Consider the following 26,379-nt stretch of genomic DNA (forward strand, 5'->3'; position numbering starts at 1 on the left):
TGTGGCTTTCTAAAGGAAAACTGACCATCCAAAAATCTAAACGATGCTTTTTGGAGTTCTGACACTCATTTTTCAAATGTAAATAGAATGTGTCATAACACAGGGAAAACAAGGATTTGGGCTTTGTAGTTTTTTTTGTTTGTTTGTTTGTTTTTTATTTTTTTATTTTTTTCTACTAGGTATTTTTGACCCAGTGAAATTAAGTAATCCCTTTCCTACTTGAATTTCCAGTAAGAGAATCTAGCACATGATTGTGCTCTTGGAAATTGGTTGTACAGGCTTTCTAGGTAAGCTGGTGATTTAGAACAAGTCCAGCTGTGAGCGATGGGTACGTCCTGTAAGAGGCTGGCTGCTGGGAACAGTAACACAAGTCATTCAGTGCTAGGAGTTGCAAATACCTGCTGGTTAAGGAGTAGGTGGAGGGTTGGGGAAAGTCTGCTTCAATTCTATTCTTGACTAAAAATTCTAATGAATAGATTTGAATAAGGGCCCAAATTCTGCCATTCTTATTCAAGTGGGTAAGAATAGCTAATAGTACAAAGTAGCTTCTTGCCCAAAGCAGTTTAATTGACGAGGAATGTCCAGGTGTGCTGCCTTGGCTAAGAGCAGTTGAAAGTGATGGTGAAGCATGGGAAAGGAATTCTTTGCTACCTTAGTTCCACAGAAGCAACGATGGATAATTTGGAAGTCAGCTGTACAGAATCACAGAAGGATTTGGATTGGAAGGGACCCTAAAGATTATCTAGTTCCTGCCCCTCTGCTGCGGGCAAAGACCCCTCACATTAAACCAGGGTGCTCAAAGCCCCATCCAACCTGGCCTTGGCATGACTTCCTAGAAAGGAGAAGTGCTTGCTCAGGTAAGGCTGTACTCCCCCAGCTCAGACAATCTTGGATTTTTCCAGTTATACCGGCATAATAGAAAAATGAAAACAAGCTGCTTTGGCTCTTGTTCCAGCTCCTTTCAGCCACCCTCTTTTCTATGAGGAAAGCAGTGAGACGGGAAAGGTAATGCTGTAACAGGAGGAGGCCAGTGCAAGATGAATGGGAAGGAGCTGAAAGGAGAGAAGCTGGCTAATTAAAACGTGACAGCAATAACCAGGCAACTAAACTTATGGAAACAAATGGAAAAAAAAAAAAAAAAAGAAAAAACAAATGAAAAAAAACAAATGGAAAAAAAAGGAAAGATGGGTACCTCAAAGTGTGGCTGCATATCTGCTCCACAGATGATGTTTTGGGGGGTGAGGTAAAGATCAGTGGGACAGTTGCCAACTGATCATAGTTTTATAAAGTACTTAGCTTCCTGCAATAATTGCCTGGGTAAACACACAGCTTAAGCCATGGGGAAGGAGGGATAATTGCATTAAAAGCAAATGAGACAATTGGGGACATTAAATGCCCATGTTTGCCCTATATTCTGCAGTAAAAATAACAGTTTTCTACTCCTGTTTCATAGAAAATACGTAAATAATGGCACTGAAGGAGTTCTCTCACTTTTTAGCACCACTAATGCTAGAGGGGAGTTTACACAGGATTAGCTCTTTGGCCATCCTTTCTTTCTGCTGCTTGGTGTTCGTTTCACTTCAGGCTGTACTGGCAAGTAATGACGTGGGAGGGATTTTGTTACATTGGGCTTCAGCAAAGGTGACACCAGATGTTCAAGAAATGTTTTCAAGAGCATTTTCTTAAGAGCTGTTTTACTGGCCCCCATGGCTAATGCTTTGAGTTGGTTGATTTTATTCTGTAGCTTCAGGATCTTGCTGACAGGTGAGTGGATAACTTTCTTATTCAGGCAAACTTCTCGTTGCTGTTGTATTGGTGCTGACACTGTTACCTTCTGAGAGCCTCAAGGAATTAGATGTGACAGTTGTTCAGCGCATTCTATTTATAAACTGGTAAGTCTGGTTGCAGTTCATTCAAAAACATAATTTTTTTTCAATTCATTCAGGGAGAAAACAGGCAGAGAAAGGGGGTTGCTTCAAGTGTTAATCTTTTAAAAGACAGAAAAGAACCCATGAGGCCATGTTTTGGGGTAACGATAATACTAAGATGCTCGTTTGGGTGTGGAACAGATGGCTTAGTCTGAAAATGGAAAAAAAAAATCAGAATAAACTAGGTATTTTATAAAATTTGAAATGAGAACTTTTCTGCACACCTGCACGCTCATTTTTGGTGCTCAGGTACAGGCACACAGAGAAGCCCTTTGTGCAGAACTTCTTGTAAAGTCCTTACTGCTACTATAGCAAAGTTGACTTTTCAAAACAGACAACTGTATTAGGACAGTGGCACCAGAATCTAACATGATGTTGAGCGACTTCCTCTAAAGGGGTGGTTACAATTGTCTTCGCTGAGTAGACTAGATAACTAGGGTAGAGAAAGATGAAGTGACTTGGTTGAGATCACCCAGCACCTTTGTCATCCTTTGGCTCTTTCCGCCAGACTGTGTTGTGTGCACTCTGATGAAAACTTAGGTTTTCAGCTTTCTGGCAAACAAAACATGACTTTACATGATAAAGGCATCTCTGCCTACAGAGAGCAGTTTGATTTAGTTTGATAAAGCATCTGAAACTGAGGTGCTGATCTAAAGTCTGTTGGGATTTCCAACTTGTTTAACAGAGGAACATGAGATTTCCTGATTTAGTTTCCTTCTAACGAGATGCTTAGAATATTTCCAGTTTGTTTTTTAGTCATTTCACTGCTGGGATGCTGCATCCCATTCATTAACTCCACTTCTCTATAAAGGCAAAGCAGCGTTGTTAACGCTAAAATAAACATATTAGTAGTGCTGCTGCTAATAACACCAGTGATAGAATTGTGCAGATACATTATGGTGTAATAATAACTGGTAGTTTAGCTTGGAGGTTTCAGTCTTTATTCTTTGTCACCTTAGATTTCTTTCTTCTGCTTTCTTACAGGGACAACCTCCCTCTCACCAGAGTGCAACGTAGACTGCGAGACCCAGTGTCTGATCGACTGCAGGCAGGGCCATTACTACACGGCTGGCAACTGCTTGGAATGCCCAACGGGCTTCTAGTAAGTCTCCTTCCTTCCCTCTCGCTCAGTGTTTCTACTCCTGCAATGAGAAGTTAAACACTGGGGCGTTTGCAATGTCCTCTTACGTTGAGAAAATTCTGACAGCTGTCTTGTAATGCAGACCAGGAGGTGGGGCACAAAGTGTGCTGCTAGTTCCTCATAGATGAATAATCAGCTGATTAGGAAAACCACTATCTTCAAGTAACAAGGCTTTTCGGGACTTGCATGTGATGTTAGCTGAGCACAGAACAGTAGCCTGAAAACAAGGACGTCTGGGTACAAAGAGCAACGAGTTGCAGGGGGCTGGTGGCTGATTTCTAGAGGTGCTGAACCCTGGATGCTTTTGCCTTCCTCAGGAGAAAAATATTCAGGCTGCTTTCTCTGCCACAGCCAGCTCACTTCAAATACAAAAGGTAATGGTCATCTCGGGAGTTCTCAGACACAATCCCAAACCAAGACTGTGAAAGACAGGCTTTGTACAGACCATCTTGAGCCTAAGTTCAGGTTGCCAGGTCTCCTACTGCAAATTCTTCATGTCCATGGATGTGCAGTCCAAGCAGTGCACCTTGACCTCCCGAAAGACAATAAATGTTAGCTTCCTCTGAGGTTTTGGAGTGATCTGACTTGAATTCACCCTTCCATGGCTGAAGAAGCTTTTTGAGCAGTTGGTGATGGGTGTGGTTCTGTAGCTACCAAACACCCATACTGGCTTTTAGGGGATGGAATTCCAAAGAAGTGGAAGAATTTAGTTTTAAGACTGTAATTCTTTTTGTTCCAGTTGCCCAGGGGGTCGAGCAGCTCCAAGGAAATGCCCGCTGGGAACAGCAAATGAACTTACAGCTCAAGTGGACATCACAGCCTGCCAGGTAAGCTGGGGAAGAACAAACAGGTGGAAGTAGTATTTTCTACCTCTACTGGCATGTGTTTTGAAACATTTGATTTTAAACTTCTTTATATATTTTGCAGACTAGTTTGAAATTTTTCAGGAACTTTCTTCTTGGTATTTGTCTTTGATTTGGTTAGAGCAATCTGGTTGTCTATCCAGGTAAACAGTGAGCAGCACTTTCTCTATTAATTCTTTGCCCTACATTCTTTTGACAGTAAAAAGTATGTGTTGGGAATTCTCAAGAGTTCATAGGCCAGATTTTGAAATGCTCTCTTTTTAGCACTTGAGCTAAGGATGTTTGAAACTTTCCTCTTGTACGTTATTCATGCAAAGAATATGTTGTTGTGGATCTGACACTGTGATCTTACTGCAGGTTTGTCCCGATGGCTATCTCAGCCTAGAGAATGGAGCTGGGTGCCGTGCGTGTCCCGATGGCTATTCCTGTGATCCACGCAGTGGTGTGCAGAGGAGCTGCAGTCCTGGTCAGTATTCTCCAGAGGGAGAGTTGGAGTGCCTGGAATGCCCAGATAATTACATCTGCCCAGATGGACGAAATAGACAGGTACAGAATGGACACATTACTTTTCAAGGGCAAATTTTCATTCTTTCTGACAGGCAGGGCCTGAATGTGATTGTATTGTTGGGAGAGGACAGTCCGCTGGTTTAATAGGAGGATGTTGCTGAACTTTCTTCAGCAAAGAAGAATCTGAAACAGTTCAGTGGTGTAGTAGATGTAGGACTTTCCATAAATGACCTGTATTAAGAGGAATAAATATTTGCCATTCCTGGAGGCAAGAAACAAGCCAGTTCAGAAAAAACCTGCCCAGACTGCCCAGGAACATGCAAGGTGAAATGATTTTGCAAACATTTTTGGAGCAGAATGTGATCTCTTTTTATAAGAAGTGTTATGAAAATGCTACATACAAATCCTTCTGTGTGCACAGAGACCCACAGCTATGACAGCACATGTAATGTACTTACACTGGGCAAAGAACCGGCTTGGAGGTTCCCCTGGTGCAGAAAGCCCCTGCAGGGCAGGCTGCGCAGTCTTCCACTCTGCCATTTCCCAGCCTGGTACTGTAAGTTCCAGCAGGGCAGGGGTACTGTGTGCTTCTCCTCGTACCTTGCCAAAAAAAAAAAAAAAAGATGAGAGAACCATCATAAGTCTTATTAAAGCCTCGAAGAGAGAAGGCAGTAACGCCCTTGTTTGTTATATTTGCCTTAAAGAGGCGTTGTCTGTCCTCTGTACAGCAAAGTATGTCTGTTTTTCTTCTTGGTATTGCCTTGAGCCCAAACCAGTATGATGCCTTTAACATTTTAACCAAATTTGCTCCTTTTTCACATGCTGCCTTTTCCAATTTCAGTTGCCCACAGATGGTGTGACGGGAAACGTGTGTCCCCCTGGGGCATACTGCCCACCTGGGTCCCCCTTACCTGTCCCCTGTCCTCCAGGAACCTACAGCAACAGGAGTGGGTTGAGAAACCTCCGTCAGTGCTTGGACTGCCCGCCTGGGTGAGTGTTATGTTGGCTGAGCATGGCTCAGTTCTGTCTCATTGCAAAGGGATTATTTAACCCTCAATGTTCTCCTTGCATTCTCCATTGCTATATACCTGTATCAGTAGATTGGCAATAAGGAACTTGAACTGTGTGAGTTTTATCTCAGCTTTTACTGTTTCCTAGCATCTGTCAAGTCTCATTATGTCTGTAGCGCTGGATGGCTTGACCTAGCAGCTCTTGCTTAAACATTCTCGTTAATACTAATTGGGTAGTCCTTTTTATATTACCAGATTGTGATGCATCCCTTTTAATGATGCCAGAGTTACACACCTGAGTCTGAAGAAAAAGGTAGGGATCTAGTGTAGGCTTTCACCTCTCCATGAGTGTGCACTGAATAAGTGCAGGTTGTTAAGGCTAGTGATGGACAGTCTGCCTTTCAGGTCTTGTGATCTTGAAAAAGCATGTGTGATGTGATATGTGTACTTTTTAACCTCCTTTCAAGGCCTGTAAGCAAACAGGAACTAGGTCTCAGTGAGATCCCAGGTAGACTGCAGGGAATTTTTTGTATTGCAACCACACTATTCAGTGACAAAACAAACTACCCAAGATTTTTATCTTTTTCTCCCCTACACATAGCCTTTATTGTGATGGGACAAACAGCCAAGCTCCCTCAGGACCATGTGAACCTGGCTACTTCTGTACAGGAGGTGCCAAAAGTGCTCTTCAGCAGATGGTCATGGAGGGGCATTATTCCTTAACAGGAGCTTTCAGGCCAGAGCCATGTCCCCTTGGCAGCTTCCAGCCTGTAAGTAAGTTTGAATTCACTGTAAGATGCTTGTGGGGTCATCACAGCCATTGGCAACTGTACGAGTGTGTAAATAGTCATTTGTGGAGCATCTGTAAGCAGACAGCTTAAAAAAAGAGGGACTTGGGTTTTCTAGTAAGCGGAGTAATCACCGCCACTGTCTTTGCTTCCACCCTGCAGTGGAAGAACTCTTGGCAGAACTAGAAAGGTTTGGGACAGGATACCAGATCTATCAGTGTGGCACTCCTCCGTTGCTAATCTGGCAGTTTTGCACATTTATTAGTGGCCTGAGGAGGCTTTAGCCTAGCACAGGTGAATTACCATGTGTATAATTGTGCAGCAACACTGTGCATCTGCCAAGTTCTTTGTTACGTCCCTTTTTTAGGGCCGTGGGCAGTCTGTTTGCAGGGACTGTCCAGCAGGTACATTCTGCAATGAGACAGGCCTGGCTGAAGCCCAGCCTTGTCCCAAAGGGCATTTCTGCTTGGCTGGAAGTTCCCTGCCTCTCCCATGTCCGGTGGTAAGAATCCTTTATGGCTCTGTTCTTCAAGTAGCACTTTTCAGTAGTTTCCAGTCCCTTGGTGAAGGGCATTCACTACTTCTCTGTCTTCGTGCAGGGAACATACACGGATGTACCCAGGGCAGGTTCGTGCAAGCCCTGCCCAGCAGGCACGTACTGCAGCATGGCTGGGCTGACGGAGCCAGAAGGACGTTGCCAGCCAGGACATTTCTGCACTCAGGGGTCCAACAGCTCCTCACCTGTGAGTACTGAGCATCATGCATTGCTGCAGCCCCTTCAGCACTATAAATGCTTTCATAAACCATACTCATCTTATTTCCTTTGCTTCAGGTGGGGCTTTCCTTTGGAGATCTTTGCCCACCAGGACATTATTGCCCTGCTGGCACGACGCACCCAAAAGAGATGCCGTGCCCTGCTGGCACCTGGAATGGACAGAGGGGAGCCCAGGATGCCACTTGGTGTCTTCCTTGTGCCCCTGGATTTTTCTGCAGTATGTCTGGCCAAGATGCTCCTGGAGGACCTTGTGCACAAGGTGAGACAAAACCAGAAGTTCTTTAGCTGCTCAGAATTTTTTTAATTTTTTTATTTTATTTTTTTTTTTGCATGACACAGAGGACTCAAATACTTTCTGCTTTAAGGCTATTACTGCACAGGAAGGACAAAGACTGCAAAGCCAGAGGATGGTGTCACTGGAAATATCTGTCCTCGAGGACATTTCTGCCCTGCAGGCTCAGCAGCACCTTCTCCCTGCCCCAGTGGAGAATACAGTAATGCAGCAGGTCAGGAAGTGGATCTCTGCAGCTTCAGTGTGACTTGGGAAAGCTAGATGTGGATTGTACCTCCTGTCTGTGTCCAAGAATGTCTCGATAGCTGCTGACAGCTATGAGTTGCTCAGTGTTTTGCTTGGGACAGAGAAAGGATTTTTTTTTTTCTTTTTTTCTTTTTTTTTTTTTTTTTCTTTTTTTCTTTTTTTTTTTTTTTTTCTTTTTTTCTTTTTTTTGTTTTTTCCCTGGTGTCACATGGTGGGGGGAAAGGGATTCTTTCACCCCTGCAGCAGGTCAAATAGGATTGCAGCAGTGACAGTGCACAGAAAGCTAGTAAGCAGTTAACCTCATTTCCTTACTGTTCTTCCTGCCACCTACCGGTGAGATGTGGAGGTTACTGTGACTCTGAGGTTGGAGTGGGTTTGTGAAGCTTACTGAATCAGATGCTCTTGGGAGAATGTACATATTTGAAGACCAGTCATTCCAGGAGGGCTTGCAGAATAACTTTATTTCACCTGATGCTACTCTAAGTGCACAACTAGACAGGAAAAAAGTTGTGCACATGGTATTTTCTTCCAGTTCATCACATATTTCCTTTCACTTTTATAAATTTCCTTCACAGGTCAAGACAAATGCTTTCCTTGCCCTGCTGGGTTTCACTGTCCAAAAGGACTAAGACACCGCTGTCCTCCTGGCTTCTATTGCCCTCAGAAAACTGGAATCCATTTGCATCCTTGTCCCCCTGGCACTTACAATCCCTCTTACGGACTCAGCCAGGCTGAGAGGTGTCAGCAGTGCCCTGCAGGTGAGGAAATACCAGTACTCTGATCGTCCATGTGGAGCAGTGTCTGAGAGAGTGATCTCCCTGCATATCTCTTCTCCCAATTTACCGATGCATTCCACCTCTAGGAAATGCAAGCATAATAATACACAACCAAAGGAGATCCCTTGTCCCACTGATAGTATCCCCCAGTGAGCCATACTTGTTGGTGTTTTCTTTTTTGTTATCTGTAGGTAGGAGAAAAGTTTGGTTTTAAACTCAGGGTTTCCCAGAGGAGCACAATTTGAATTGGAATGCTGATGTTGAGGAATCAGCTCACCCAGAGTCTGCCTCTTTGCCTTCCAATCAGTGCATGCAGCACAGCAGCTCTACTGCTTTTACTGACACTCTTTTTCCTCTGTGATCTTCCAGGAATGTTCTGTGGAGACTGGGGATTATCCTCTCCAAGTGGTCCCTGCTGGCCAGGATTCTTCTGCACAGCAGGTATTGAATGGAGCATTCACAAGGACAGAAGAGAAGTGGAAAAGTAGAAAGCTGTGGTCTCGAGGATTTTCTTATACATTCTCTGTGCAGTCTTTCCCTGGATTTTACTGGAGGGTGTGCCAGGACAACCCTGAGGAATGAAGCTCTGTAATAAGGTTATACGTGGTCACAATAGATTTTTTTCTAGTCAAAACATGCTTTCTGAGGCCAGTAGAAGGCCTTAAGAAAATACACAAAAAGTGGATTGAAGGAGTCCTGTTGTTTAATTCCAATATCAGCTATCAGCAATTCAAGAACATTTTGAGTTAGAGTTTGGATCTGGGACCACCGTGTATAATAGTTGAGTTTTCTTTCAGGTCTTTACCAGTTCCTGTGCTCTCTGCATGGCAGTTGTCCTGAATGCTGTAATGAGAACAAGTCCAAATTTAAGATAACATTGGATGCAGTCCAATTTAAAGGAAATACTTCCAGGCAACTTTGTGTTGTTTGCCACACCAGTGCAGGGAGAACTTGCATTAAAAAGAGGCCTTTTTGTTTCTAACTTTCAGTTTGCCAACTAACACATAAGACTGGAGACTGTTCTGAAACAGACCTATGAAGTGTGCTGTGATCTGCACTGAGATCCATGCTTGGCAGTGTGGACAACAGCTCTTTGAAATAACTTCATGCTTGCTCTCCATATTCTCACATAAAAAAGCTTCCTGCTATAGAAATTACTCTTTAGGCATGGGAGGGTGACAGACTGCCCTATATCATTAAGGAAACCTTTGGTCTATCTCCCTGGTGTAGGAGCAAGTGTCCCAAACCCTAATGGAGCCACAAACACGAGCACTGGTGGCCCATGTCCACCTGGCCACTTCTGCCCAGCTGGCACAGCTATCCCTCAGCAGTGCCCTGTGGGCACTTACTCAGACAGGTGAGCTTCTTGGTTCTGATGGTGCTAATCTGTATTTTCCTTCCCTTTTTATCTTTCTCTTCTACTGCTGTCTACTACCTCCTTTGCTTCCCTAAAGTGTCCTTAAGCTGCAGCCCAGTATGGCTCATTAGACACATCTCTGGATTTATTATAAAAGCCTCATGGTTGTTTGCCCTTGGCCAGGGGTGTAGGCATCAGGGACCTCCTGCTGAACTTGCACACTTGCCAACAGAAAGCTTGCTTCTGTCTCTCTACAGGCTGTACATCGGGCAGGAGTCCAGCTGCACAGCGTGCCCATCTGGCTATTACTGCCGCTCTGCTGGCCTCACGGCACCCTCAGGACCCTGCTCAGCTGGGTACTACTGCCTCTCTGGAGCTTCCTCGCCATCGCCACCTGGTGAGTTGCCCTGGGTGAATGTCAGTGTCTCCACTTAGTTGTGTCCGATAATTAAGGGTCTTGACAACAGAGAGCTTTGAAAAATGGCAGTTCTTCCCCCAGTTCTCCTGTCCCTGCCTCTTCTCAGTCATTTAAATTTTAATATAATTAAATCCTGTATTAATTTTGTTTGGGGTATTCGTACGTCTGCATACCTATCAAGGATGAAAAAGCAGGCAGTCCCCCATCTGTGTTACTGAATGAGACGCTTGCACTGAATGCTGGAAAGTTGTGAGTACCAGCCTGTAATGGAAGTAGCCTGATTCCCCCTTATCATTTTATTGTGTACCAGAAAGAATAACTTCCAGGGAAGAATTCCAGGTCAATTCCTGTGGACAATTAAATATTCTCCAAAATTCTTGTTACGTATGAAGCAGAGTATTTAGAAAGCTGATAGGAGAAAAACATGTTCAGTGTGGCTTTGCCTGTGAAGCTAGGAAGAAAAAGACACGGTGACACAGTGTTGAATAACTCCAAAGCTGAGATAATAGTCATTTTAGATACTGTGTTGTGTCTCCTCATGACCTGTCTTCTGGGATCCCAGAAAACAGAATTAAGAAGAGATCCTCATCAGTTCACTCCCTTTGTTGGCACTGACCCTCCCTCATAAGCTGCCTTTGTTGGCTTTGTCGGCTTTGTCTTCTGCTTTTTGTGTCCTAGGTGTGTGGGAGAAAGGAGGCCCTTGTCCTGTGAGCCACTTCTGTCCAGAAGGAACCAGCTTTCCCTTAGCGTGCCTTGCAGGGACTTACAACAACCTCACCAGACAAGCTGCGTGCTTTCCTTGTGCTGCAGGCTACTACTGCCCAGAAAATACTACCAGCTACAGTGCGAATCCGTGCCCAGCTGGCTTCTACTGCCCCAGAGGTGAGATGGGCCCAGGGGACAAGGTCAGCTATCAGCCAGGGTGAAATATTTTTTTTTTTAAGGCAGGGAGTGGTCCCTGTGAAATAAACCTTCAGCCATCAGTCCGGTTCTTCACAGGAAAAGAATCCAATCATTTAAACCACAGACAAGGCGGTCACTTAACCCCCCTACTAGTAAGCTGATCAGCACCTGGAGGTTGTCATGGCCCTGAAAGCCAGGCTGGGGAGGTCAACACGGAGATAAACTGGCAAAAATCATAGAATCATACAGTCATAAACTGGCAAAGATGAAGGAGGTGATGCTGCGGGATTAGTAGCCAAGATCCTATGTATAGTCCGTGAAACGTTCTGTCTTTATTTCAAAGGAACCAGGTTTGCTACTGAGTTTCCCTGTCCTCGGGGCTACTTTAACCCAGACCCCATGACACAGAGCGTGGATAGCTGCTTGCCCTGTCCTCCTGGGCATTACTGTGGCAAGGAGAACTTGACAGCTGCATCAGGCAAGTGTGATGCAGGTGAGTTCTGGATCTGTTTGGCTGCTGCCCTTGGAGGCAGTGCCTTAAGGAGGCTGTTGCATGCATCCTGAAAATTTATTGGGATTACTGTATGTATTATTTCATGGAAGATGATGCCATAGTGCTGTTAAACTTTGGTGATATTAGCCTGTCCTGTATTCCCTGTGCTTATGGCTGTGCTGTGAAGGCACTACATGCAAGGCCATTCCCCTGACTTGTCGATGATAACTTCTGGGGCTCTGTCATTGCTTGAGCTTCTCAGCCATGTTTTGTCTTCTCAGGATGGTTTTGCATCTCAGCTGCTTGGACGCCACGGCCTTTTGATCTGGATAACTACACCAATGCCAACTGCCTCTGTCCCGCCACTGCCACTGGAGGGAAGTGCATAGCTGGTTTCTACTGTCCCACAGGAAGCCCAGAGCCTCTTCCCTGCCCTCCAGGGTTTTACTGCAATGCCCCAGGTTAGCAGCTGCTTTTGAAGAGCAGGAGTGGTGTGTTTTGGGGGTGTGGAAATAAAGGTAAATAAAAGCATTTGTTATTTAGGAACTTGACAGAAGATTTTAAAGCTAAGTTCTTGTTCTGGGTGATAAAGCTGACTTAGTACAGATTTTTTTGTGCATCCTTAAGTGAATCACTTAGCATTTGTAACCATGTTCTCATTTTCAGAGGACCAGTATGAACATACATTACAGGCTTGTGGGCACAGGGGATCAGGATCTTCTGTAAGCCTCCTCGATATTCTCTGAATCTGCAGAGCCAGCAGGTGCTGGGATACTGACTGCTGCTTCATTCTCTCCTGCTTCTTTCCTGTCCTTTCAGTATTCTTTCAGTGTGTTAAATTGGAGTTGTTCTTATCCTTGTACTTTCATAGAGTTGCAACGGTGCTTGCAAGATGCCTTCGGTTTTGCTAGCACAGGATGGGGCTCAGGTGTTATCTTGTGATGTTTGCCCAGAGGGAAGCTGCAAGCCTCCTGCTTTTCTCCCTCTGTCTTGGTGCTTGGAGTGCTATTATCCTTCTGTCTTCCAGGTCTGTCCATCCCCAGTGGGGAATGTGCTGCTGGCTTTTACTGTAAAGGTGGAGCAACCCTGCCTAATCCAAGAGATGATGTGACTGGGAATATCTGCCCTGCGGGGACTTACTGCAGTAAGTATCCAACATCGATCAGGAACAAAAATTTCATATCCCATAATATCTGAAATACTGGTGTGTCATTCTGAGACCATGGCGGCCAACTTTCTAGGGTGTGATCAGAGTGCCCTGAGTCCCAGATTCTTCTCTAGTTCTTCTTTTGACCTGTTCTCTGAAAGTGGTAATGTATTCGTCTCAGTGCCTTGTCTGTCTTTAGAATATGAGTAATCACATCTATGTTTCCTTCTGTAAAATGTAGCTAATAATATCTATCCTTTTCTGTGGAGCACTGTTTGACCTGTGAGTGAAAATAAGACCCCAGGGATTCCGTTTCCATTTGCACTCATCTAGGTCCTGAATCGAGCAATGATTTCATTCTCCCATTGTTCATTTCTCTCTGCCTTTTTCTGTTCTTCCAGCTGCAGCATCGGCAGTCCCCACGCTCTGCCCAGCAGGCACTTTCTCTAGCCTGCCAGGGAGGAGAACACTTTCTGAGTGCCAGCCTTGCCCCTCTGGCTTCTATTGCGAGTTACCTGGTCTCAGTGCCCCCACCGGAGAGTGCTGGGAAGGTAAGCCTTGAATAAATGACCATACTGCATCCCTGCAAGAGATGCCTGCATAGATATTACTGGCTCTGGAGTCTTGCTGTGAGTGAAAGTTTTGAGACTTACTGCCTACCTTGGTTTTCTTCTCTTGACCAGAGAAGAGTTTCTGTATCTCTGTGAAAAGGCTGTAAGAGGCAAAAGCAATTCTGAGGTGAAAGCACAAGTGGCAGCTTCTGGGTATTTCTTCTGAACAACTAAAGTATCATTAAGGGAAGACTGGTGTTCAGTGAGGAATTTTTCTTTGAAGGGTTTCAGTAACTGAAAGGAAGAGATCAGTGTTGTGTCCCTAAATGTTTTCCTACGCTACCTGTAAGTTTTGTCCTGTGTTTTGGGGTCCTTTGGGTGGTAAATTTCCTTCTTAGGAGTTCAGCATCTGGTAGGCTTTGATGTGGATTTGTCCCAGCAGAGGTGTGATTCAGATCAATAGTAATTTCAGGTCAGCAATACATTTATTTCTTGAGTAGCCAGTGAGGTGCTTGGTATGCCTGGGTGAACCTGTTAGGAGCCTTCTCTTCTAACGAGCACAGCTCGTACATCTCGGTGACTAATTTACCTTTCTTCCCTCTGTCTTCGCTGTAGGTTATTACTGTGACAACCAGCGAGGGCCAGTTATAGATTTCACCCTTTACCCATGCCCACAAGGTTTTTACTGCCCACCAGGGACAAACAGGAGCACTCAGTACAGCTGTCCTGCAGGAACCTTTGGACCAAGGCAAAGGCTGAGAACTATCAAGGAATGTCAGAGATGCCCACCGGGAAAATACTGTGAATCCTCTGGACTTGCTGCCCCAACAGGTCCATAAAACATTTAAGTGACTTCAGGCTTCACGTAAGGATGGTTTGAATATGTGCTTAAGGAGAAATGTGTGTTTAAGGACCTGCACAGTCATGGAGGCACTGCTTGCAAGGTCTGAGCTAAGTAGAATGATTCCTTATTTAGGAGCTGTCAGCTTGTCATCTGCTACCAGTTCTCCACTCCCCCATGGTTACAAGCAACTTCTCCACTTGATGGCCATCATTTATTTCTAGACCAGTGGTGACTGTGCACCACACAATAGCAAGTGATCGTAGTTCAGTATGTATGCTGAAACCTCTATCTTTCTGCCTATTTTTTTAGTACAGTTGTGTGTATTTTTCTAGGAGACTGTGCTGAGGGATTCTGGTGCAAAAGTGGTGCCCGAGTAAGAAATCCTCAAGATGGAGAATCAGGACTTCCTTGTCCTCCTGGTCATTATTGTCCAGAAGGTAGGGTGCTTTGCTAAAGCACATTTTTTCTTATTTCATGTAAAGAACGAAGTGGCATTTCCTCCCTCTGGTGTCATTCGTTTTCCCAGGTGCACCACTTCCCCTAGAGTGCCCTCCTGGCACTTGGTCTGGCAGTGAAGGCAGCAGCAGTTTGCAGCAATGCCTGCCTTGCCCTGGGGGATTCTACTGCAATAGCTCTGGACAGAGGGCTCCCACAGGACCCTGCAGCCCAGGGTAAGAGAAGATTGAACGTATTTATGTACTCTTTATAAGGAAACGTGTTCTCCAAGTGGTCTTCTTCACCATCTTGATATAATGACAGTATGCTCCTATACTCACTGCTGCAGGTATTACTGTGTCACCAGGGCCCGGACCCCAGCACCCACAGATGGCCTCTCGGGAGCTCCATGTCCAGTCAATCACTTTTGTCCTCTTGGATCCAGGAGTCCAGCACCATGTCCTGCTGGCTCCTACATGCCTCAGACCCATGGAGAGAAGTGCCATGCTTGTCCAGAGGGTGAATACTGTGCCCCTGGGGAGAAGCCAGAGCCATGTCCCCAGGGTGAGTTAGGATTCCCCTTACACGCCTGGTTTGCTGTAGATTTTCTGAAGACTGCTAATGCTGACCTGTTCTTTCTTTTCCAGGGCACTTCTGTCCCAAGGGCACAGGTCTTCCAGTGGCTTGTCCAGCAGGGTCATACAACCCCTCACAAAGGCAATCCAGCTGCCTCCCCTGTCCTGAAGGGTAAGAGTGAGTCCGTGACCTGAGTGTTGCATATATGAGTAAAGGACTATGGGAAATAATGGTTTATCACACCACCTTGGAGCACTGTGCAGTGGAAAAATGACTGACCTTACCACTGAAGAGCACTTAGATCTGACAGGAAGCAGGACAACTATTGAATGCTGTTAACAACACTAGATAATTGATTGTGGCACCAGGCAAAGTCCTAAACCCAGGTACAACTACTGTGGAAGAGGATTTAGATCAGAAGTCTATTTAAAGCAAGGGAACTATTGGCACCATAAACCTCTTTCATGTCTGAAGTAATAAATGGTTCCCCTGGCAACAGGCTGGCATAGCTGTGATACAGGGGAAGAAGGTCTTGTGTATCACCTGATGCTGGCGTTCCCTTAGGGGATTCGTCTCCAATTACTAACTGGATTTGACCTTGATTAACTTTTACAAGTTGATGATTCGCAGCCTAGATGTGTTATGACTCAAGTTAAGAAAATTATGTCTCTGTGGCTTTTGCAATTATGCCATCAATTTGGCATATGAGGAAACAACTAAGAATGTGGCAATATACCTAAGTAGGATTCTTTTGTGGTCAGTACAGCACAGTGCAGCAGCCATGTTAGACTATCTTCTGCCGCCATTAACTCATTATTCAGGTGTTTGTGGATAGAATAGTGTTAGAAATTCCTCCTCCTCCCTGCTTTTTTTAATTGGACCTTCATTTTTACATTTTTTTTTTTTTTTTGCCTTTTTGGACTAGGTTCTTCTGCCCCAAAAATTCCTCTTCATTTTTGGAGAATGAGTGTTCAGCTGGCCACTACTGCCCTACCGGTACTGCTGCTGCCACTCAGTTTCCATGTCCCCAGGGAACTTACAACCCACAAAATGGAAGCAGCCTGCTGTCTCACTGTACCCCCTGTGACCCAGGTAAACAGCATGTAAACGTATCTCAGGGTAGGACAACTTATGAAAATTTATTTTGTATGTTCTTGAGCTTCACTGGTAGCATTTTCATGGTTCAGTGGATGAATGACAGGCTACAGTGTCTCACACCCAGTGTGTTATGTGGAAATGAGGACAGAGAAATATTCAGCTGCCTGTTGATCCTTAGGGGTTCTAAAGGCATATACTGAACTGGAGTTGGAAACACTTGGCAATTGTCTTGCTCCTTTCCTTGGTATGACTGGAGTCAAGCACTTCAGAGAACAAGCGGAAAATAAGTTACTTCTTGAATCTAAAATGTACCTTAAAGAGATGTTATATGGAAAAATGTGGGAGAAAAGTACTTGTCCAGGAGATTGTCATCTCCATGTTCCCACAGGTACCTTATGTAATGCTTTCTAAACTTAAATAAGGTGATCTGTGGAAAAGAAATTTCGAAGACAACATTTCACACTGTGCAGATGTACTCAAGTGAGATGAAAACCAGAAGCAATATGGCCACAACATCATGCCCTGTTAAGAATTAGCTTAAATTACCTTGGGCAAAAGATCTTACAAATTGATTATACTGTCTGCAGCCTTTGAGACAGTATTTGTATGCAGCACTACATTGTTCAATGCAAATACGATTTTAGCATGAGATTTTTGCCACGTTTAAGTTGGGAATCGAGGTGAATCCCATCAGGTAGGCCATCTGGTCAGGCGAAAAGAGAGAGGTCGGATTATTCTTCTAGTATAGGCATCTGATTGACAAGTAGATGATTAATTTAGGCTGCATGCCAAACTTAGAGGTACAAAAAAAAGGAAGAAATACCCTAGTTTTCATTAAGCCTGCTGTAGCTAGACATCACCTGCTGGTTGGTTTGTTTTCCTGAATCATGGAAATGAATATCCTTTTGCACTTCACTGTACATGTTTTCATGTTTGTGTAGGCATGTAGCTTGTTCTCTGCAGTAGCTTTCTGATGTTTTCTGCCAGTACTGATGCCAGTGCATTGCTTTCTCAGGGCACTACTGTGCACTGCCGGGGCAGTCACACGTTACAGGAGCCTGCTGGGCTGGGTTCTACTGCAGTGGAGGCGCTTCTAGTCCAACACCTACGGATGGTCTCCTGGGGAACACATGTCCCAAGGGAGCTTACTGCCCTGCGGGCACTGCCTTTCCACCGCCATGTCCTCCTGGTTACTACAGCAACTCAACTGGGAATACTGGGATTGAGGACTGTCTCCTGTGTGATGCAGGTACAATACTGAAAGGACTAACAAGGTTCCAGCATTTCTAGGGCTCCTGAGAAGCTTTGTGATTGTAGAGCTGGTAATCATGAACAATAGTTGTCTCAGTGAGAGATGTTAAGTAGAGTATAGAAAGGCTGAATCTGCCACTTTACTATGTAAGAGGATACTCACAGTGAGGTGCAAACTTCTGCTACGATCTTCATTTTCCACTCTTTCTCTACGTGCTGTCATCTCTGAGATGATGCAGAGTGCAATTTGTTCAGGCACGTAAGCTCTGAACTGCATCTGTTCTCAGTGAAAGCATCTTTAGGAAGAAGTGGGTGACATCAAACATGATGGCTGAGTGATTGTTTCCTAGTTACATACTTGCTGTTGTCTCTCTTGCCTGGCCAATGTCATTATGGTACTTTTGGGTCCCTTTTTCAGGGTATTTCTGCAATGGGACTGGACTTTTATCTCCAACTGGACTATGTGAAGCTGGATTCTACTGTAGTGGAGGAGCCATTTCTCCTAAACCTCCCAGGGTAAGCTGTGCTCGTGAAAGGAAAAAGTGGTGCCAGTTTCCAAATGGGCAGCCCAACGAGATTTGTTGTGTGCAAAATTCTGATCCCTTGTCTTGGAAAAGGATAAGTGTGCAGCCATAAAGACTAAGTGATGAATGCAGACCTTCATACTGTTTGAATCTGACATAGTTATTTTGCAAAGCTGTCCTCTGAGTTTGTAAATGGTATGGAAAGATTTTTTGTAACAATGGCGTTTTTTCTTCAAAGATAACAATCAGTGGAGGACCGTGTCCACCTGGACATTACTGCATGGTGGGGAGCAGCAGAGCCCAGCCTTGCCCTGCAGGGAGTTATAACCCATCCTGGAGTATGGCACAATGTTTGGAGTGCCCGGAAGGTTTTTACTGTAAGACTGCTTCCACAAACTACACAGATTGCCCTGCAGGTGGGTCTGATTGCACCTACCCACTCATTCAGAGAAATTTCATTTAAAGGATTAACAGATGCTCTAATAGCAGATTTGTCATTGGACCACGTTGCATGGATCATGAGTCTCTTCCAGTGGACAAATCAATGACCTTGGCCAAAACTTACAACCTCTCCATGATTCAGTTCCTCTGTCTGAATGTTAAAAAAAAAAGAAGCATAACATAAGTATAGCAGAGAGAGTTTTGGCAGTAGACATTTATAACATACTTTGAGGTGTTATTAAAAAACTGGTTGCTATTAAAACTATTGCTAATCCTCAGCACTGATCAGCTTCATTTTATGGTGCTGATGTGATGAAGGAGTCACCCACTTGTGATAAAGTGCAAGATGGGCCCACCATCATAGCTTGGTTTCAGTCCTTCTCAGAAAGAAATGGAGAAAGCTGTGTGTACAAGCTGGGGGTCCTTTCCAGGCTATTAACAGCATCTGTCAAACTTTATGGAACCCTTCTTTTCTTTCCTAGGTCACTACTGCCCCAGGAATACAGAATTTGCCTCGCAGTACCCTTGTCCTCCTGGAACCTACAGTGAAGCTTTAAATATCTGGGATGCTTCCAAGTGCCAGCTGTGTCCTCCTGGAAGGGTTTGTTCCAAACCAGGCCTACAGAGACCAGATGGACTGTGCACACCTGGATGGTTTTGTCCACCTGGATCCATGTCAAGCAAACCGGTGTTTCCTGGAAATCACTCTGGTACGAAGGGGATTGATCAAGTGTGATGATTATTATTGAGGTGGTGGTACTACAGAGTCACTTAAAGAACCCGCCCATCTCAGGATGTCTTGCTTTCTCTTGTTAGTTTCCTTAATTCTGTGCTCTAGTTCTGTTCTTCTGGTCTCTTTAGATGAGACATAGAACACTTGCAATTTTTGTTTCAGCTCAGTCTCAGTTCTTTCTATTAGCAGGCATGGCAGCTCCAGCTTCTAGATCTTTTGGGCAGTGCCAAGCAGGAACCTTTTGTCCTACTGGGTCATACCTTCCTATTCCCTGCCCACCAGGTAGGAGAAGCACCCTTGTCCCCCCCCGCACAAGTTTTGTATATTTATTTATTTATTGTACATACTCGCTCCCCTTTTGCCAAAACCACTAGGCAATCCTGGTCTTGTGATACTAGTATTTCCTTTCTGGTGTCTCTCAAATTGAGGGTCTTGCTTCTGCCCCCTGCTTCAGGTTTGTACTGTGCAACTGCAGAGCTTGCAGCTCCATCAGGTCCCTGTGAGGCTGGCTTCTACTGCACAGGGGGCTCCATGCTCCCAAACCCTATGGGTGGTGCAGTGGGGAACATCTGTCCTCGAGGTCACTTCTGTCCTGCAGGAAGTTCCTCTCCATCTCCGTGTCCCCCAGGTAGGTTTGCCAGCAGCTGTTGCATACCAGCATTTCTCTTCCCAGTGCTGGGTGAGCTGCTGAGCTCATCTGAGGCTGTGCCATTGTTTTGCAGCCTCTTGTTATTTTGCACTGAAGCATGCCTGTATGTTGCCCAAGGGGCAGCTTCTGTCAGCACAAGAGCTTAGCCTCTAATCTGGTGCTGTTGTATTGGAAGCATCAGCCCTAAATGTGCATTCAGACAGTAATTACACAACAGCCTCAGTCTGTGGCCTTATGTGCTGCTGTGCAGTGGTGGGGGGGAAGCTCATTCCTGAGCCATCCTGAAGGAAAGGTCACAGAGCCATGGTGAGCTGAGCACATGTAAGTCTCTGCTGCTCTCCCTGCACGGTGAGAGCTGTCCTCCAACATCACCTTTAATGAGACTGCCAATTAAATTGAATGAGAAAGACTTAGATGCTTGTTTCTTCCTTGGTTAAATCTATAGTTATATTAAGCAAGTGACTGTTCTGCTGTGCCTGTACCAGAAATAAATGGGAGTTGACCTCAGCCAGCACCCATGACCAACCTCTCACAGCCTTTTCTCATAGGAACACTGCCATCTGCCTACAGCTGTACACCGTTGCCTTGTCTCTTATGGGAGTGCAGGATGATTAGATTTCCTTCCTAGCCAGCATCTTTTTGGCATCTTACATGAGAGGTGGCCGGGGCTAGCGTAGCTGGAAAGCTGATGCATGAAGAACCTGTACTTCTCTCCATAGCCACTTCCAGCAGGGCTGAGGATGATGGGACAATGTGCTTTTGGTGTCTATTTTCAGGCTCCTTCCTGGCTTATCGCGGTGGTCAGACAGCACAGGATTGCCAGGCCTGTTTCCCAGGGTGGTTCTGTTCTCAGCGTGGTCAGAGCTCCCCAGAGGGCTTGTGTAAAGAGGGATGGTTTTGCCCAGAGGGCTCTGTATCTGGTCAGCACTCAGGTAGGAATCTTTGGGGTCATTCTTTACCTAAAGGAGTTGTGATGGCAAGATTTTAAAATCTACCTCTACTTAAATTTTCAAGTTACATTTAAAAATGGTTAGCTAATTAAATAATAAAAAAAAAAGTTTTCCAAAAATTCTACCCAGTAACGTCAATTAAGTAGTTGGTAATTGTGCATATATTTAATAGGAAAATAGGCATTGTTTACTGGGATCTTACCAGGGCAAAGAACAAGTTGAACAAATATCTCAAGAGGTAGTTATTCCTTGTGACATTTTCAGCTTTGCTAGAAGGAGCTAGAAAGAGAGAAGGTGATTGTTGGGTCTACATTTCATACAGATGATGCAGGGATAGGTGTAACTCAAATCCTGCCGTGTTAAAAGCATACAGGAGCTCTGTGAGAAGGAAGTTAGAGACCATGCAGCAATGCAGAGAGGCTGCTGCCCCTTCAGCTTTCTGAAAACTGTTGTGGGCAACAAGTCTGCACAGCCGTTCATTTAAAAGCCCAGCTCAGTGATAAGTGAAGTTTGTGTTCAGAGTGCAGTGCATGGGCCTTGCTGCTCAGATATGTTCAGCATGGCTTTTAACAAACCCAGGGTGGTGTTTTGGGGTAGTTTTTTTTTGGTGTGTGTTTGTTTCTTTGTTTAATCGATCGATTGATTTTTATAAAGCTTTTATCTTAAGCCTTCCAGTTTTAGATTTGTAGTGATGGTTCCTCCTATGACACTATACAGCTCTCTAGGCCATGAGCAGAGCAGTTATGTTAGACGTATTCCTTCTTTATTTCCTCCTAGACTATCTCTGTCCAGTGGGTCACTATTGCCCTTCTGGCAGCCCTGAGCCCATACCGTGTCCCTCTGGGAAATATCAGGACCAGGCTGGTAAAAGCCAGTGTGAAACATGCCCAGCAGGAATGTAAGTGGAACAGATCTGCTCCTTCATCTTGATGCTTTCCTCGGGAATTAGCAGGTCTATTTCCGTCTGCCTTAGGCTGCTCTGTGTGATGCATCATTTGATACACGTGGCTGTGCTTTTTGTTCCTGTATTTTTATCACCTTTCCCATTATTATGTCATTTTCTGTACTTGAACCCGTGTAGGTAGAAGATCTGTCCTGGTAGGTGTGTCTGCTGGGAAAGAAAAAATGGCCCTGACAGGTTGCATCTCAGCTCTCTGTGTCATTTCAAGTAATTTGGCTTGTCATCTTAGACTCTCACTGTTGTGTAGAAAGGGTTTCTCAGTCCCTTAGAACAGAGGGTAAGCATGGTCTGAGGCAGTACTCAGATATTTATTTATTTGTTTATTTATTTTGTTAGGTTCTGTGCCCTAAAGGACCACCCAGACAATCTCCAAGAGAACTCCCATGGGATAATCAAACCAACAGACTGTCCAGCCGGGTATTACTGCCTCTCAGGCACAAAAGCCTACAATCAGTACCCGTGCCCAGTGGGGACCTACAGTAACGAAACTGGACTAAGAAATCAGAGAGAATGCAAACCTTGTCCTGGAGGCACCTTTTGTTCCAGTGCAGGTAGGGATCACGTGTGGATTAAATACAGTCCTGGCTGTGTTGTACCTAGGAGAGTTAAAAAGTTCCACTGATGAATGAACTTTCCTTCTGTCTGCAGTTTGTATGACTTTCAAGTAGTGTTTGCTCTGGTCTCTGGGACCCCTTGAGTAGAGACTGCTTACTGTCATTAGAAAGGTGACAACCCTATCAACCTATCTTCTGTAAGTTTAATAAAAGAGGCAGATTAAGGTGGGGTCTGTTTTCGAATAGGTTATTAAACCAAAAGACAAGTTGCTTGGATTCTTGGACTTATTTGTTCTTGATTGTTTCTCAGTGGAGAAATGAATGCATGATCTTATCAGCCTCTCCTGTAAGGTGATCTAGAAAGCTGTTCAGGCCTTTAGCTGTCTGGTAATCAGTTTTGTTAGAAAATATGGAGACTGTAGATCTAGCTTTTAAATAACAGAGGTTGTCACAGATAGCAGACTCTGAATGACGAGGCTTGTCTGGTTTCTTTAGTCCAGAAGCTGTGAATTAGGCAATGCACTGACTTATTTGATTTTGTGTTTCTTCTCTTTAGGACTCACATCCCCAAGCGGTACTTGTTTGCCTGGGTATTACTGCACCTCAGAGGCACGGGTACCAAACCCAGTCAGTGATGAGACTGGGGGCCTTTGTCCAGCAGGCCATTACTGCCCACTGGGCAGCAGCAAGCCAGAGCCGTGTCCCACTGGCACGTTTCTGCCTCTGTCTGGAATGGTTTACCCTAACGCCTGCCTGCCCTGCCCTGGGGGGAAGTTCTGCCGAGGAGAGGGCCTGACCAGTGTTTCTGGTGTGTATCATGCGCATCTAACATCTTTTTGGTTTTAATATTATTCTTAACCCTAATGCAGAATCTTTTCTTTCTTGCAGGATTGTGTTATGCTGGCTATTTCTGTGATGCTGGGTCCACACAGCCGGATCATAAGCAGTGCCCCCCTGGCTCCTACTGTCCTGAAGGCTCCGAATCCCCGGTCCCTTGCAGTCCTGGGCACTTCAACGCTGACAGTGGAAAATGGCAGTCAAGAGACTGCCAGCTCTGCCCTGCTGGGTATTTCTGTAGTGGTGAGTGTCTGCTGGTGTACCTGAGAGCTGAGGTTACACAATGTAAAGTGAGATGAGTTAAGTACCCTCTACAAGTTTATCATTTACAATATTTTCTTAGGTTAATGAAGGTTTCTGCAGGACGCGCACCAGGTATAACTGCCCTAAACCATTTCTCTTCCAACATTTCCATTGGGTTCTCTGCAGCAGTCTCAGGTTACCCAGACCACTTTGTGCTATTTTATACCTTCTTTGTTCCTTGGCTCAGACACCCTTTCGGGATGTCTTATATATAGTCATCCCCTCAGGGAAAGAAAATAACCAGGCAGGCAGGTCCTTGGTACTGGCTAGCAGCCAGGGGCTCTGCTCTGAGACAGCTGCTCCTTCTCAGAGGTTCTCCCAATCTGTCTGTGCAATATGTTTATTTGAGGTCACTCTGGTAGTTTAAGTTCACCTGCCCCTTCCATGAGACAGAGAGGCTTTTCCTTTTTCAGGTAGGAAACAGAAGAGATAGAGAGGAAATGGCTCGACCGAGCTTACACAAGTTTATAGCAGAGCTGGAACCACAACTGAGATTTCCAAAATTATGATTGAGCATTTTAACTGGAAGCCCATGTTTCCTGCAGGCATATAATTTCCTGCAGGCATATAAATCAGAATTGACTTTCCTGTCTGCTAAGATGTTCTTTGTCTGAGGCTGAACTTCAGAGAATTCTTGCTTTCTGATGTCTGTTAAGGGTGTATGCTGAAGGAGCTTGTTCTCTCAAGAGATGAAGGTTTCCTGTTGTCTTCGATCAGTAAAGGATGGGTAAAGACTTTGCTTTTCTGGTTGCAGGACTGGGAAAAATCACTTTCAAACGACCGTGTTCCGTGGGCTAATACTGTCCACCTGGCTATTAATCCCATTCCCTATTGCTGCCTATGTGACTTTTATTGCCCCCCAACATCTGCCTTTCCTGTGCCATGCGGCAACAGGATCTATCAGTTACAGGAGAGAGGAAGGACTTGCACAAACTCTGCCCAGCTGGACTCTTCTGTGAACAGCCTAACAAATGCGAAGGAGCTGTGTGTTGCGATAAAAAGGGATCCCATGTCACTAAGGGCTGAGTCTTCCTGTGAGACTTAGTGGGACAAAATGGATTTTGAGTGCTGTAGCTTCCTTACTTCTGTTAAGGTTCTGCTAAGTGTTACGTGGATTGGACTGGGCAGGCAGATGCATCAGATTCTGCCAAGAACGGAAGCCAAAACAGATTTCTAAGACTCTGAGGCTGTCGTTGAAAGAGTAAGCTGAAGCCAAATCCTTCTCCTCTCTGCGGGGAAAGAAACTCAGTGCCCAGGAAAATACAATGAAGCTATTCCTGTCTGGCAGCTCAAGCATGCAACAAGAAACACAAGAAATATAACTGCACGGGCATGGTTCTACCCCCTAGATGGGATTACTCTAATAAAACTTAAGACCGCTCCTTTGTAGACATCTGAATCTGAGCTAGATTTTTGTCCTCCCTCTGTAGTCAGTGGAAAGAAAAAGGCACATCTGGGGTGCAATTCATCCTTCTTATTTTAGATGTCTGCCTTAGGGTGAGATGAATCGCACTTGAAGCACAGTTCCTCTGTAAGTGCTGTTTCTCTCCAATTACTGCAACAAGAATCTGAACAACTACATCAGAATACACATGATGAATCCCATGTCCTGGGTCTGGCTGTACTAAGATAGGAGGAGGAAGACTGAATATGTTGATAGAGAATGACTTTGCTTGTCATGTCTTGTAATATTTCCTGAGCAAGATGCTCTCCTTTGTGTCGTAGGTTCTGGAGCACGTACTCCTGAGCTGTGCCCTGCTGGGTACTTCTGTCTGCCAGGTACCAACTTCAGTGCACAGCATCCGTGTCCGAAGGGAACCTTTGGCCCCAGGGCTGGTGCCACTAGCAGCTCTGACTGCGAGCCCTGCCCAGCTGGTAAGCAGGGACATGGCAAGAGAAACTCAGGGGGCATACATGGAATAGTTCAGGAAATTGTGTCTTCTCCCTTCACGTTACTGACTCCTCCACCAGTCTTCTGTGCAGGCCATCTCATGGAGGTTGCTTTTCTGTTCGTTTTAGGCATGTATTGCTCAGCACCAGGTCTGTCCCAGCCTTCTGGATTTTGCTACTCAGGTTATCACTGTGCCAGCGGAGCCACCAGCCCAGCGCCCTTCAAACACAGGGTGAGTGAGTGCTGGGCAGCAGCACAGTAAGCCTAGCTTCCTGGGGACAAGGACTGGACTGTCACAATCTCATAGCTTCTAGTGTAATGTTTTCCAAGTATTACTACTCTCTATAGAGTTACTTTTGCCTGCTATTGCTGCCCTTGAGAGCTCCCCATGCTCTTAATATCTGCTGGAACATGTAGCTACCTGCTAACAACTTCTGGCCAGACCTCCATTTCTGTGGATTGTACTGGAGTGTGCTATGGTCTCTTCCAAACGATGGCATCAGTGATCAGATAGCCATGGCTCAGAAGCCAACACTTCCAGCGACCTTTTTATGCCAGCTGTGTCTTCATGAAGTTTCAGTGGCAGAAATCTTGCAGGACTCAGCTCATACATAACCTTTCCAGAACCTATTTCTGTAGTATTTGGTGCCAATTTTAGTTTCAATAATATTTTTCCTTTCTTTCTCTGTTTTCTCTTTTTTTTTTCTTACACAGGTAGAATCTGCTGGCCTAGGTGTGCCTAGTAATGACATCTGTCCTGTTGGGCATTTCTGCCCCAGTGGTACAGGGTATCCCCTGCCCTGTCCTCCTGGATCCTTCTCTGCTGTCACAGGCCTGGAGGCAGAAGAGCAGTGCCAGCCCTGCCCAGCAGGACGGTATTGCAGTGGGGCAGGATTGTTTGATCTGGCTCAGACGTCGCTGTGTAACGCAGGGTGCGGTGAGAAAGTCCCTTGTTAGTGGGAAAATGCAGCTGATGGAATTACTGTAGGATAAAGCAGTCTCTTGTGTGCAAATATTTATACTCAAGATTAATTAACTGCGAAGACTTTGTTTTTAACCCTCCAGGTTGGCCATACAGCATCTGCTTGTAATCTCACTGAATGGCCTCAAAGCTATTCCTTCTCCCTCTACGTTTGC

General features: G+C 45.1%; 1 long non-coding RNA gene across 1 annotated transcript; it reads left to right on the forward strand.

The window, feature by feature from the left end:
- Positions 1 to 25,095: 25,095 nt before the first annotated feature.
- Positions 25,096 to 26,087, forward strand: LOC309886715. The gene is made up of 3 exons (XR_014318966.1): positions 25,096 to 25,226; positions 25,371 to 25,474; positions 25,957 to 26,087. It is a non-coding gene; the product is annotated as an uncharacterized lncRNA (long non-coding RNA).
- Positions 26,088 to 26,379: the final 292 nt, after the last annotated feature.

The sequence above is a fragment of the Aythya marila genome (assembly GCF_965140915.1).
Source record: "Aythya marila genome assembly, chromosome: 23".
Lineage (NCBI taxonomy): Eukaryota > Metazoa > Chordata > Aves > Anseriformes > Anatidae > Aythya > Aythya marila.